Here is a 15,157-nt window from a genome sequence, read left to right on the forward strand (position 1 = left end):
AGGAGGCCTAATACTTTGATTGCCCCAGATGGCTAAGACCCCTCCTAGGGGAGAGGCCTTAGGCATCTGATAATCAGGGCCTTAGGTTGCTCCCCAGTGCATCCCAGGATGCACCAGGAAGGGGAAGGCCTGCCATTTTGAAGAGGTGGGCCTGCCAGACAGAGAAAGTAAGCATCCCTACAGCCAGCCTTTCTCTAACAAAGGTATAGGGGGTGTGGGTATCGGGATGGGCTTAGAGGTGTCGTGGAAGTGTTGAGGGGGGTTTTGGGGGTTCAGGGGGATGTAAGCAGGAGGGAGTGGGCATTCCTCCTGCTGCTGATGCTTTGGGGGAGTGTTGGGGGATCACATGCCAGTGGCAGGAGGGAGTGGGCATCCCTCCTGTTGATTTTGGAGATGGGTGGGTGCTGGGGGTCCCCTGCCACAGCTGGCTCAGCTAATTGTGGCTGGGTACTTCCATCAATCAGCTGAGCTGATAAGACTCCCTAAAGCCTTGGCTTCAAAGAGGCCTGAAGATTCACCTGATCAAGGATTATCTTGTCACGATCAGCTGATGGCAAAGATCCCATGATCAGGCAGGCGCGACTTTGTAACCGGTGCCGGTGACATGGGTGCCACTTCAAGAATCGGGGGGGGGGGGGTAGTAAGGCATCTTTTTTTTAAGACAGACGTGACTCTGTATAGGAAGCCAGTGTGCGATTCTCAGCCACTTCTTAGGCAGCTGCTGATACCAGTATCCTATACAGGATCAGTCCCTAAGGGCTCATGAGCTAATCAGCTACACTCTAATTATATGGTCCTCAAAATTGTGTCTGAACATTTTAATTGATAAATGAGCCAATTAGTAATTATAGCACTAATAATCAAGTATCAGCACTAATTGGCATAAATTAAAATTTGCGTGCACATCTTTAGGCATTGGGATCCACACCCACAACCAGGAAATGGCATCAGAAGGGATCCAAGGGCGACTCAAGTAGCAAGTGGAAGATACTGTTCGTGCTGGCAAACATTTCAAGATGTACGGGGGGGGGAGGTCAGAGAGGAAGAGAGGTGTTGGTGCCCCCTGCGAAAATGGCACCCGGGGAAGTCCGCCCCCACGAGACCCTTACTCTGCCACTGTCCTCAATAACAATTTTTTTCAGCATAAATTGCATTAAAGCAATGGGCAAATATATGAATTGCCTGACTCACAAGTAACAAGAGGAATCTGCAGTTATAAACACTGAGCTGTATGAGTTAATTTGGCTACTAGCTATCAGAATAAAATGGAATCTAATTAAAATATATGTTGTGGCTTTGTGGACAATTTTCATTTCAGTTTATTTTGAGGGAGAATTTGGACAGAGCCTGTCAACTGATGGAGACAGACCTCTGTGAAGGTGCCTGTAGGAAAACATTTTGTCTGAGCTGTTGAAGTAAGGATTTAATAGGTTTCAGTGAGAAAAGATAGTGAAACATATAAACTGTTTGTGTTATTTTATGTAAGAGCCCGCAATTAAATAAATTAGGTCCTTTGAAAAAACTAATGAACCATGAAATTGGAAAGAGTTGTATAGCCATAAATGTTTGTATTATGAGGCAGAAGATCACAAAGTGGATCTATGACTAAATTTTGCTAAACTATAGAGTGAATGGATGGTCCTTTACACCGCAAAAGACTGGTTGATCATTTGAATCTTAGGGTAATTGCCATAACAGAAGTGTAGCTAGGGGGTCGTAAGGAGAGCAGCCTTTCTCCCAGATGAAATTCCAATGAAAATAGTGCCTCTGCAGTTTTGTAAACCTACTTACGCTGGCACTTCTTATTTTATGCTGTCCTCTTCCCCGATGCCAAAATCATGCTATGCTTTTGGCCCATACAGGGCCGGTTTTTAGACATTCTGGGGCCCAGGGCAGAAATTAAGGAGGGGGGATGACATGGGTGCCACTTTGAGAATCGGGGGGGGGGGGGGTTATGGCATCTGTTTTTTAAGACAGACATGACTGTATAGGAAGCCAGTGTGCGATTCCCAGCCACTTCTTAGGCAGCTGCTGATACCGGTGTCCTATACAGGACCAGTCCCTAAGGGCTCATGAGCTAATCAGCCACTACTGTTCTTTTCCCTGCGATCGTGTGTCAGCCTGCTGCCCTGTTCTTTGCCCTGCAAACACGTGTGAGCCAGTCGCCCACTCGACTCTTGCCCTCCCGTGCTTCGTCCTTAGCATGCTAGAAAACAGGACTTAGAATCCTAGTAATGAATGCAGGCACGCTCCCACAGCCTCACCCGGCCGACTGCGGTGCTTCGGATGAAAAATTCTCTCCTGCCTGCTTGAGTGTAGAGCAACACCCCAAGCTGTCCGTGTACCTGCCGCCCGGACCTCTAGGAGTGGCCGCCCCCCGTGGGCCCACGTTCCCCACAGCAGCCAGCAGCCTGTACTTCCCCACTGCTCCCTCAGCATGGCAGCTCTTCAAGCCGGCGCTGACTCAGGGAGGAAAAAAAACCCTGCACTGATGCCCAACTCGTCTGCCGCAGCTCCCGCCCAACTCGGCCGCCAAGGCTCCAGCGCCCTACGCTCTACGCCCTTTGGACAAGCAGGGCCAGCGAATGCAACCTCTGCCACTTACCCACATGCCCCGGGCACCTCTCTCAGTGGCTGCGGCAGCCTCGGACCCACTCATATTACCTGCCCAACTGCTGAAGCCAGCTGCAAACACCACCGAAGTACAAGCAGATAGGCCCGAGCATGCCGGATTCCCAGGCGATGGGGAGCATGTCCTCTTCTTCCAACTGCCATTTCTCACCCGGTCAGCCTCCCAAAAAGGACACCCCCATACACACACACCTCCTGCCTACCTGACCTGCCTCATGCTCCTCTCTGCCGGCGCCGGTCCATACTTCCCCATTGCTCCCTCAGCACGGCAGCTCTTCCAACTGTCAGGCCGAGACAGGCAGCTCCCACCCAACTCGGCCACCATGGCTCCAGCGCCCTGCAAGACACATACGCCCTGTGAGAGAAAAAATATGCACCCCCGCCCCACCCATTGCAATCGGCCTCCCAAAAGGGGGCACCTCCACTGCCTACCTGCCTGCCTCATGCTACATGCTGTGTGGATGTCCTATGCCACCCTGGGAGGAAACCATCCGACATGGAACATCCCTCCCCACAGAACATGGCAAGCACGGGCGAGCAGGCAGCAGGACGCACCCTTGGGGCAAGGAGGGAAACACCGAGATGCTCCCTTGGCAAAGTTCGAACTGGAGTCTCCGCCTCAGTTCTGGTCACCCTGCCCCCCTTTCCCCACCCCAGTGCCTATATCCCTTCCCCTGATTGGCTCCCTGCCTGTTCCCCTCCCCCCTTCTCCTTTGACCCCTCCTAGCCCCTCCCCAACACACCCATTTCCCCTCCCTGGGCAACTGCCTTAGTCCTTTTGTCACTCGCGCCCCCCCCTAGACATGAGGGGGGCTTGTCCTTATTTTATGGTGTCCTTTTCCCCGATGCCAAAGCCATGCTATGCTTTTGGCACATACAGGGCCGGTTTTAGACATTTTGGGGCCCAGGGCAGAAATTAAGGAGGGGGCCCTCTGATTCCTTCACCTCCCTGCCCCCCTAATCTCCCATACCACCATTACTACAGTACACTGTAGTACCCCCCCCAAAAGGACACAAATAGCACTGATGATTTAGCAGCATCCAGGATAACCAGATACAAGCTGTGGCTGCTACAGGGCCTCAACAAAGCTTTCTTGTTAGTGTCCTGCATACTTTTTTTGTACACCTTGGTTTTTACCCTTCATATTACTTGCATTATCATAGCTCTGTCCCCTGCAGTCATTAGCATTAATTTTCATGCCCTGCAGCTGGTCTAAAAGAGTATCACATAGTACCTCACCAGTAGTAGCTTCCACAGCAAGGAATTTAGTAAAATTCTCACAAACATACATGAACAGATACCGTGTTTCCCCGTAAAAAGACAGTGTCTTGTATTAATTTGGAGTCCAAAAAACGCATTAGGGCTTATTTTGGGGGGATGTCTTAATTTTTTCATGTACTACAATCATCTCTCCCTTCCTCTCCTCCACCCCAATTCTTCCTTTTTCCTTTCTCGCACCCCCCCCCCATGTGCAGCATCTTTCCTCCCCTGTCACCCATCCCCTTTTGCAGCAGAACCTCACTGACCCTCCCACTGTGAGACTGACATACCTCTGCTCCGAGGCCTCCAAAAACAGCAGCAACGGCAGCTGTTTTTGGAGGACTCAGAGTGGAGGTATATCAGATCTCACTGGGGTAGGGACTGCTGAATTGACGAGTCCAATTTTTTCAGCGAGTCGGGCAGCACTAGTGTCAGGGATGGAGTCAGAGACATTTGGGGGAGGGGGGCTTCAGGGGTCGATCTTAACTAGAGCTTATTTTTAGGGTAGAGCTTTTATTAAAAATCATGCTAGGACTTATTTTCGTGGATAGGTCTTATTTTCGGGGAAACAGGGTAGTTCACAATAAACAATATGGAGTGTAACTGCTGCTGCTGCTTAATGTGGCTGCTGTCAAGTGTATTGTCCATGATCACGCCAAAATATTTTGCATGATTAACTCCTTCTGCAATGGCTTGAAGGATGTGCTTCCCCATCCCACCAATCAATTCATTTTGGATATCTTTGCTGAGGTAATGATCAACAATTTCTTTATTCTTAATTCATCTTAGGTGTTCATTCATTACACTGGTCGACAAGCATTTTGCTATTGGAGTTCTGTCATCTGTACCTTAATAAGGGCCACATGCTGACTCTAAATCTGAAAACAATTTTTGTCTATCACATCCTGTTTTTAAGTTATGCGTCAGTTTGCATTTATATTATTTTTGTCATAACGGTACCGTGAAGCGTCAGTATTTTACCGTTTCTGTAACACAATTTTGCATTTTAGAACAGCTCATCGATCTAGATCATACATGGAACTGTGATTATGCCGGAGGAAGTTATTGCATATTGAAGTGTGTAGCCATGTCACAGACAGGCTACTGAGATGAGGATTGTGTTTAAAGAGACCTTATTCAAAGTATGAAGCCTGTGAGGAAGCAAGGACTGATTATTTCCTTCAAGTTGTCATATTATTGCAATCTCCTTTTATGTAGAACACAAGCAGCTGTGCTTTGTATTGTACCAGTAATTTGAAAGTTTAAACTAAAAAGTGATTGTGCTGCTTTCTCTACCCGAGCATTTTTATATTTTATTTGTTTTTGTCTATTTATTTATTTAACCATTTATATACTGCGTAAAACTATGCGGTTTACATATTGGTTACATACATATTATCCTGGTCGCCCTTTAGTCGCTAAACATATGATTCAAACAATGGACAAACATAAATTTCCCATCTCCCCCAGGGAAAAATAATGCAATATCAAAAACAAACATTATCAAATCATAATTTCAACAACTAAAATGCAGAAAAGCATTGAATATTAAATTCAAGGCAAAAATTTTCTTAACACTATGGGCTCCTTTTATCAAGGCGCACTATGGGGGTTAGCGCGTTGGATATTTCATCATGCGCTAACCCTCGCAGCAAGCCTAAAAACTAATGCCTTGTCAATGGAGGCGTTAGCGACTAGCGTGGCAGGTGGTTGAACGCGTGGTATTCCGCGCGTTAACCGCCTACCGCACCTTGATAAAAGGAGCCCTATATCTTGAAACTGATGAGATTGTGTTAACCATCCTGATAATTTCTGTTATGTCTGCGGACACTGCACAAGATCAGCGGAAGGATCTTTCCAGCAGACTTCAAAGTGCATACAAGCATTATTATGGCTGTAAAGTTGGTGACCAAGATACAGCGTGAGCACCTCATGTGTGCTGCACTTTCTGTTCTTTCGGATTAACACAGTAGCTGAATGGGAAATGGAAGAAGATGCCTTTCGCTGTACCCATGGTGTGGCGTGAACCATCAAATCATCACTCACACTGTTATTTTTGCATGACAAAAATTGCTGAATTCGCAAAGAGGAATAAATCAAAAATTGTGTATCCTGATTGCCCGTCAGCAATTAAGCCTCGTTCCCCATGACTCAGAGAATCCAGTTCCAATTCCTCCTTCCACATCTGCAGCACAATGTGCCAAATGTTCAGATGAAGAATGTGCCTCTGCTTCTGTGGAGGAGTTGTATGAACCTGAAGGGGATGAAAAACAACCTCACCTGCTAACTCAAGAAGATCTTAATGATCTGGTTAGAGACTTGTCACTGTAAAAAAAGAAAGCAGAATTGTTGGCTTCAAGGTTGAAGCAATGGAATCTTTTAAAGCAGGATACCAAAATACCTTTTTTTTCCGTGACCGTCACACATCCTGGCTTCCTTGTACCAAATGTTTCTGTACTGATATTAATGGTCTCATGCATGAACTGGGATATGAACATGTTTCTGATGCAAGGAGAGTATTCATTGATTCAAGCAAAGCAAGCCTTAAAGCGGTACTTTTACACAATGGAAACCAGAAGCCATCTGTTCCTGTTGCTCATGCAGTTGGATTGAAGGAAACGTACGAGTCGATGGAGACACTTTTAAAACTCACACACTATGCATATCACCAGTGAAACCTCTCAAAGTTACGTCATTCCTTCTGGGCCTGCAACTGGGATATACCAAATACATGTGCTTCTTGTGTCTTTGGAACAGTCGTGATGATGCCAATCACTACAGGCAGAAACAGTGGCCAAACCGAGATTAATCCGTACCTAGCAGATACAATGTGAAGCACCTGCCATTATTACTTCATGAGAAAATCTATCTTCCGGCACTTCACATAAAACTGGGACTACTGAAAAATTTTATCAAGGCAATGGACAGAAATGGTAATGCATTTCAGCACCTAAGAAGTACGTTTGATTTCAAGAAAAGTGAAGCCAAAATCAAAGAAGGTGTTTTTGTTGGACCCAAGATCCATGAACTGATCCTTGATGTTGTGTTCAAACAGAAGCTGAACCCAGCTGAATCAGCAGCATGGGAAGCATTTGTGTTGGTTGTTCAAAATTTTCTTGGTAATCACAGATCAGAGAATTATACTGAGCTTATGGAGAATATGCTGACAGCATAACAGCTAATTGGTGCCAGAATGTCACTTAAAATGCACTTCTTACATTCTCAGCTTGACTTCTTCCCACCCAATCTTGGTGATGTCAGCGATGAGCATGGGGAAAGATTTCATCAAGATATCAAGGTGATGGAAAGCAGATATCAGGGAAAGTTCAATCCAAGTATGATGAGAGACTATTGTTGGTTCTTGTAAAGAGAGACAAATGTACAGTACAAGCGTAAAAGCAAGTGTCTCAAACATTTCTGAACATGCTGACATCACTTTTGTGTGAGTTAATAGAGGCTGTAGCATGTCTCCTTATTGTCTTTGTGTTTTCAGAGTAAATCCTTAACTGCATTAACTCCTTAACTTAGCTGAAATGGCAAACCGTCTAAAAAAGCAGTAACGTGTATCCCAGAAACCAGATGTGCTAGCTGAATTTCAATTACAGATCTGAAAGCAACGCCATTAAATTAACTAAGAACACTTCTTAAGTTCTCAGTAGCAAAGAAAAACTTCTTTTTTTTGTTGACCAGTGTTATGAGCCCACCAGGACAGATAGAGAGAAATACTTGGGTGCCTTAATGCAAACCACTTAAACTGTAAGTGGTCTATAAATACTAAAATACATAGATAAATAAATAAATTGTCTGGTAGCCTAGAATAAGTCCTACCCTTCCTCACCCCTCCCTGTAGCCCAGCATCATCCCTACTCTTCCCTTGCTCCCCCCCCACCCTTATGTCCAAAATCAGCTTACCCTTCCCTACTCCCCCACTTCTCCCTGTAGCATAGCATCAGCTTAATCCTAGCTTTCTTTACCCCCTCCCCATAGCATCTCCCTCGCCATGGTTTCAGTACCCCCCCCCCCCACACACACACCAACAGAAATATGTCAACATAAAACTTAAAAAAAAAAATATTAAAACAATCCTGGGCACTGTAGAGCCCATCCCCATCCAAAATCCCACCAATATAAAACAGTTTGGTTTTTGTAATTGAAATCATCCTGGTCAGTCATAAGAACATAAGAATAGCCTTACTGGGTCAGACCAATGGGCCATCAAGCCTAGTAGCCCGTTCTCATGGTGGCCAATCTAGGTCACTAGTACCTGATCAAAACCCAAGGAGTATCAATATTCCATGCTATTGATCCAGGGCAAGCAGTGGCTTCCCCCATGTCTTTCTCAATAACAGACTATGGACTTTTTTTCCAGGAACTTGTCCAAACCTTTCTTAAAACCAGGTACACTATCCGTTCTTACTATATCCTCTGGCAACGTGTTCCAGAGCTTAACTATTCTCTGAGTGAAAAAAAATTTCCTCCTGTTGGTTTTAAAAAGTCCAGGATGGTTTTAATTTTTTTTTATTAATGATGTTTTATATACCCCCCTCCCCTCTTTTACAAAATCACGATAGTAGTTTTTAGCACAGGCCAGCGTGCTGAATGTTCTGTGCTGCTCCCAACACTCATAGGAACTCTATGAGTGTCTGGAGCAGTGCAGAGCATTCAGGGCATTGGCCTGCGATAAAAACTGATATCATGGTTTTATAAAATGGGGGGCTGATGTTGGTGGGTTTCAGGGTGACGGTGGGCTCTATAGTGTAAAGCTTATCACCCCAAAACAAACAATCTCTTGTGTAAGCCAAAGATAGATAATTAAATTGGAGGAAAAAGAGTCTCAGAAACCCCGCAAACCATTTACATGAGATAATATTTGTTCGCGTTTAAGAGGGGTTCGGTTGTCTATCATTGACTTAAAAAACTCCAAATAATTTGATATTTTTCACTTATGATTTTTCTATAAATCTTTTTCTGTGTTGATTTTTTCTTTCTTTTATCTTACTTTTATCAATAAATATTTTTACTTAAAGTAACTTAATAAACGTCATAACTATGGCAGCAAAATGAGACTTATTTTAGTCAATGACTGGGGATTGTTAGACGGAACAGTCATTGACTAAACGCAAGCAGTGTCTCACTTCTGGTTCACCACACAATTGTTTCCCACGTATTCACCTTTATAGGACCCCCAGGGTCTGAAGAAGACTTTTTGTTGAAACGCGGACCATGTTGGGTCCTGTATACCAATAACCTACTTTTATGTGGATGAAATTATTTTATGTGGATGATTTTGGTGTAACTTTAGAATATTGACTCTTTCAAATAAAGTCTGTTTAGGAATATCATCACTCCACAGAGTTATTTTTGGTTTTCTCTGGATTTTCTTCTCTGTGGATATCTTGGGGTCACTTCCTTTTGTTTTTTTCCGAGTGTCCTGAGCCATCAGGATCTTAGGATCCTCCCTCTGTATCCCGGGATACAAGGGGAAGGAGGACTAAGCCAATTGGGGAATTTTCTTAATGTACTTGCTGGAATACTGAATATCTGATGAGAAAGTTTGAAGAGCACTGCAGCAGTAAAGCGAAATCAGCAGCATCATTTTCCAAAATTATGGAATTTGTTAGGATTCTTATTGCTTAGATTAATGAATAACTTGTGAGGAAACCTGGCTATATAATGTTTTTACAGGTGGGGATGCTGTACTTTGTTGTAGAATGATTGTACTTATTTTTCTGTTAAAACTCAATAAAAATGTTTAAACTTTAAACCAAAAAAGAAAATTGATTCACTGTACCTGTTCTACACCCACTCAGGATTTTGTAGACTTCAATCATATCTTCCCTCAGCTGTCTCTTTTCCAAGCTCAGGAGTCCTACCCTCTTTAGTATTTCCTCATATGAGAGGAGTTCCATCCTCTTTATCATTTTGTCCCTCTTTTATGAACCTTTTTCTAGTTCCACTATATCTTTTATGAGGTAAGGCAACCCTAATTGAACACAATACTCAAGGAGAGTATGGTATAGTGGATAGAGCTACAGCCTCAGCACCCGTGAGGTTTTGGGTTTGAACCTGTTCCTTGTGACCTTGTGCAAGTCACTTATGCTGACTTTTACAAAGCTTTGGTAGAGGTTTCTACCACGGGCCAGTGAGGTAAATGCTCCGACACTCACAGCATTCTTATGAGCATTGGAGCATTTACCTCAGTGGCCAATGGTAGAAACCTCTACCACGTCTTTGTAAAAGGAGCCCTTAATCCTCTACTGCCACAGGTACATTAGACAGACTGTGGGCCCACCAGGACAGGACAGATGGGGAAAAGTCCCGAATACCTGATTTGTAACCCATTCTGAGCTCCTTTGGAAAGGCAGGCTAAAAAATAATCAAATAAATAAATAAAAGGTGAGTTACATCATGGAGTGATACAGAGACATTATATATAATATTCTTAGTCTTGTTTATCATCCCTTTTCTAATGATTCCTAGCATCTTGTTTGCTTTTTTGGCCGCTGCCACACATTGGACAGCAGGTTTCAGCATATTGTCTACAATGACACCCAGATCTTTCTCTTGGGTACTGACTCCCCAAGGTGGATCCTAGTATCTGGTAAATATGATTTGCGTTATTCTTCCCAATGTGCATCACATTGCACATCTCTACATTAAATTTCATCTGCCATTTGGGCTCCCAATTTACCAAGATCTGTCTGCACGCATCTTAACAACTTTGAACAGTTTAGTGTCATCTGCAAATTTAATCGCCTCACTCGTCGTTCCAATTTCCAGATCATTTATAAATAAGTTAAATAGCACCAGTTTTGACACTAATTACAAAGAGGTTAGTATTCAAAGGAGAGGCTTCTGCTCACTTAAATCATGTGGAGCCAGCTATCTGCTTATATTCAGTGGCACTTAGCCAGGCAGTGCCAATAAATATTGACACTAACAGGTCATTTTAAATTGGTCTGCACAGGAGAGTTATGGAACAAAGTCAGAGAGGAGTCAACACTTATATGGGTGCCGGCAATATTCAGAGCTGATGCCTACATAACTAAGTGGGCATATAGAACCCTTTAATGAACAAATTTCCCTCCGGCCTGATTCACTTACCTCTCCTGCGATCCGCTTCGAATCCGTGCATGCAAATGAGGAGAAAGACATGCAAATTGGACAGTGACGCGATTCAGTACACAAAATTCCACATCTGACAGGGCTGGCCGAATCAACGGAAGAAGCGACTGCTGGAAAGCAGTCGGAAACGTCTTTCCAACTCTCCTGTTCTAAAGAAGCCCTGCTCTCTGCCCTGTCATCCCCAATCTCCTGCAGCCTCGTACACCTCCTGCAGCCCTGATCTGCTTGCCTCAATCTGCCTGCCCTGGCTCTTGCAGTCCTGCATCCCTGGGCTTGCCTGCCTGACATGTCCTTGCTGCTCCCCCTGGCTCTGCCGCCTTCCCTTCAGTGCGAGCCCACAGATTTAAAGTCGCGGCTAGGACAGATCTGCACGTTCTGCGCATGCACGAGCCATGCAGGCAGATGGGGGCGTTTCTCCGATTGCCCTTATCTGCATGTTCGCGATCGGGCAGGTTAGTGAATACAGCCCTATGTCTACATAAACATGCAAGTGCCAGCACTGAATATTGACTGACACCCACATAACTTCTGGATATCAGATTGATGTGTTATATCCCCCTCCCCCTTCCCAACCCCTGGCACAGTAACTGAGCCTCCCCAAGAATCCCCACTTCCCTAGTCCTCCCCAGAACTATCTCCCCCAATCCCTGGTGACCTAGGTGAGAATGGGCAGGAGTGATGCACATGCAGTCCCGTCAACAACTGCCTCCCTTTTAGAATGGCTGATATAACCTTTAGTGGCAGTCTTGCGGTACTACCAGGCAGTGGCATTGTGAGGGTAGGAAGAAACCAGGGCTGTGGCACCCCCCTTGCCCTCTTCTTTGCCCCCCCCCCCCGCTGCATGCACTCACTCCCCTTCCTCTGTACTTGTTTAGCTCCCCAGCATCTCTAACTTGCTGTCCTCACTAGCATCAGCTCTCCATCTGATGTCACTTCCTAGTTGTGGGACCCAGAAGTAACACTAGAGGGAAGCGCCAAGGTTGGCGCGAGCAGCAAGTTGGACCTGCTGCTCGCGGGCAAAGGGTTAGAGGTATGGTGGTGGGGAATTAAAGGCATGTGCGAGGCAGGGGTAGAGTGGGGAGGTAGAGACGAGGATAGATGCCAGCGCCCCCACCAAGACAGCAACCGGGGCAGTCCACTATCCCCCCTTACAAAGCCACTGCTACTGAGTAGGCATCACGTTTCCCTATTCTCTGCTAGATCTCGGAGATTGGGAAGGTAGGCCAGGGGGGCGATCTATGAGGGTGGAAGGATCCTTGGGAGGGGTCGGTTGTTGTTTTAGGGTAAGGGGTAGGAAAAAGAATTGGAAAGTGAGATTGAGGACTGACAAGGAGATCAATTATCCCTTGGTTATTGGAACTGTGATTATGCCGGAGGAAGTTATTGCATATTGAAGTGTGTAGCCATGTCACGGACAGGCTACTGAAATGAGGATTGTGTTTAAAGAGACCTTATTCAAAGTATGAAGCCTGTGAGGAAGCAAGGACTGATTATTTCCCTCAAGTTGTCATATTATTGCAATCTCCTTTTATGTAGAACACAAGCAGCTGTGCTTTGTATTGTACCATTATTAGGAAATAAATTAGTTAAAACCTTCAAGTGTGCACTGCTTCCCATTTTAAGAGACCAGTCATTTGTGAAGTTCCACAGAGTCCCCGAGGATCTCAATGGAGCCACAGCAACTCATGGATTGATGGCAGCTTTTAACTGCCTCCATAGTATATTGTCATTAGGAGACATCTTTCTGGCTGTCAGAGTGGTGTCTTAAAAGGTTCCTGAAACATTGATGGAACTCAGTCTCGCTTCAACATGCTAAGCATTCACAAATCTGCTTAAGGCACCATCATGACAAGAAGAAAGACATAGCCTACTGAAATTATAAACAGAGCAGTTGATAGACTTTAAAAGGAAAAGCAAAAAATCATTAAAATATATAATATTTAAAAAATCAAACTCTATGTCACATTAACATAATATTTATTATTGATGTGAAGAAACAGACCTTGCATTATACACATTAGGGATGACGCCGAATAAATCCCTTATGACTCCCTATCTTGTAATTAATAAAATCATACTGAGCCCATGAAAATAATGGCCTTATTAAACTTCAACCTATTAAATATTCTTCATGAAATTGTTAAAAAAAGAAATGTATGCTTCAGAAATGATTGTCTTGAACACTTTCTGGAAATGACCTTTCTTTTAATGCATAATTTACATCTGAAAATCATGATGAACAGTAAAGTTTTTAATGATGTGATTGTTTTTAACTTTCTTTCCTATTCTTGTTAATTTCAGTTAAAACAAAAAAACACTCATAATGTAGATTAGCTCTATAGTGTGTATCTTCGTAGTAGTAACTCAGATAAAACAATTCACCTGGTTTCTCTTTTCTGAGCAAGCTTAGGTAGGGGAAGGCGAGTGGAAGTATTGCTCTTATATGTAACTTTCTCATTGTCTCTCTTCTGTACTCGGAAAGTCTGCTCCTTCATGTTTATACTTCTCCTCGATTCTTTTTTCTTATTCTTTATTGTCTTACCTTCTCTAATGTAGAGGAATTTCAGGAGCTTTCTTTTCTTAGATTTAACAGATCCCATCACATACCTAGGGAAAATACAAAGTACAGGAAATATAACATTATAGCAGCTTATAAAAAGATCTCTATATGATAATTGTTTTTGAAACAGTCAAGTTTTAAGATGTTTCCAAAATTGTAAATAACTCACACATAGCCTAATGTCAATTGGTAAATCATTCCACATCTCAGCTCAATGTACTGACAGTTGCTAAGAAAGCAAATAGAATGTTAGGAATTAGGAAAGGAATGGAAAACAAAGATGAAAATGTTATAATGCTCTTATATTGCTCTATGGTATTGCTGCACCTCAAATACTGTGTTCAGTTCTAGTCACCATATCTCAAAAACGATATAACAGAATTAGAAAAGGGACAGAGAAGGGTAACAAAAATTCTAAAAAGGATGGGACTAATTCCCTATGAGGAAAGGCTAGGGCTCTTCAGCTTGGAGAAGAGATGGCTCAGGGGTGATATGATGGAGGTCTATAAAATAATGAGTGGCATGGAAAGGGTAGATGTGAATCGCACGTTCACTCTTTCCAAAAATACTAGGACTATGGGACATACAATGAAGCTATTTAAAACAAACTGGAGAAAATATTTCTTCACACAACGTGTAATTAAACTCTGGAATTTGTTGCCGGAGAATGTGGTGAAATCAGTTAGCTTAGTAGAGTTTAAAAAAGGTTTGGATAATTTCCTAAAATAGAAGTCCATAGGCCATTATTGAGATAGCTTGGGAAAATCCCAGGATTCCTAGGATAAGCAGCATAAAATCTGTTTTATTACTTGAGATCTAACTAGGTAGTTGGGACCTGGGTTGGCCACTGTTGGAAACAGGATATTGGATTTGATGGACCTTCGGTCAGTCCCAGTATGGCAATTCTTATGTAGCAATGAACATAAAAATTTGTTAATACAGTGGTGCCTCACACAACGAACTTAATTCGTTCCAGGAGCAAGTTTGTTTTGCAAAAAGTTCGTTATGTGAAACGCGTTTTCCCATAACAATACATGTTAAAAAAATAATTCGTTCTGTAGCATAAAATATGCTAAGATGACATAAAAAAAGATAAATTTTTTTGTTATTATTTTTATTTAGATACATCTAAAAACATAATTGTTTTTTTAAAACAACACACATTTTTTAAATTTAAAGACAGACTAAGTAGAGTCTAATTTTACAGTGAGAGAGGGCAGAGTCTCAGCGGCAAAAACTGGGACTTAACTGTTCATTTTTTTTTTCTAGCATCGGGGAAGCGGCGAGAGTAGCTCTGCCCCCCCCAACGCATCAGCAGTAGGCGCCGGGCCCCTGCGAGCCGACGGTCCGCCACTGCACAGGGAGCCAGGCGGAGAGAGGGCAGTTAAGCGCAGTGCCTGCGCGGAAGGATGCAGCTCGGGCGACTTTGTTGTGTGAAACGAAGTTCGTTGTAGGAAGCAAGACATGAAGTTCGTTGTGCGCAGCGTTCGCTGTGCGAGGCGTTCGTTATGCGAGGCACCACTGTATGTGATTTTTTCCCCTAGGGGAAATGTAATGTAATGTTATATGGTCTTTCAACT

The 15,157-nt window shown here is 43.7% G+C and overlaps 1 long non-coding RNA gene across 1 annotated transcript in view; it reads right to left on the reverse strand.

The window, feature by feature from the left end:
* Nucleotides 1–13,616, reverse strand: part of LOC117355063 — a 117,508-nt gene extending 103,892 nt beyond the window's left edge. The window contains exon 1 of the long non-coding RNA XR_004538273.1: nucleotides 13,560–13,616. This is a non-coding gene — a long non-coding RNA (uncharacterized LOC117355063). The remainder of the gene's footprint in view (nucleotides 1–13,559) is intronic.
* Nucleotides 13,617–15,157: the final 1,541 nt, after the last annotated feature.

Source organism: Geotrypetes seraphini, chromosome 2 (genome assembly GCF_902459505.1).
Source record: "Geotrypetes seraphini chromosome 2, aGeoSer1.1, whole genome shotgun sequence".
Lineage (NCBI taxonomy): Eukaryota > Metazoa > Chordata > Amphibia > Gymnophiona > Dermophiidae > Geotrypetes > Geotrypetes seraphini.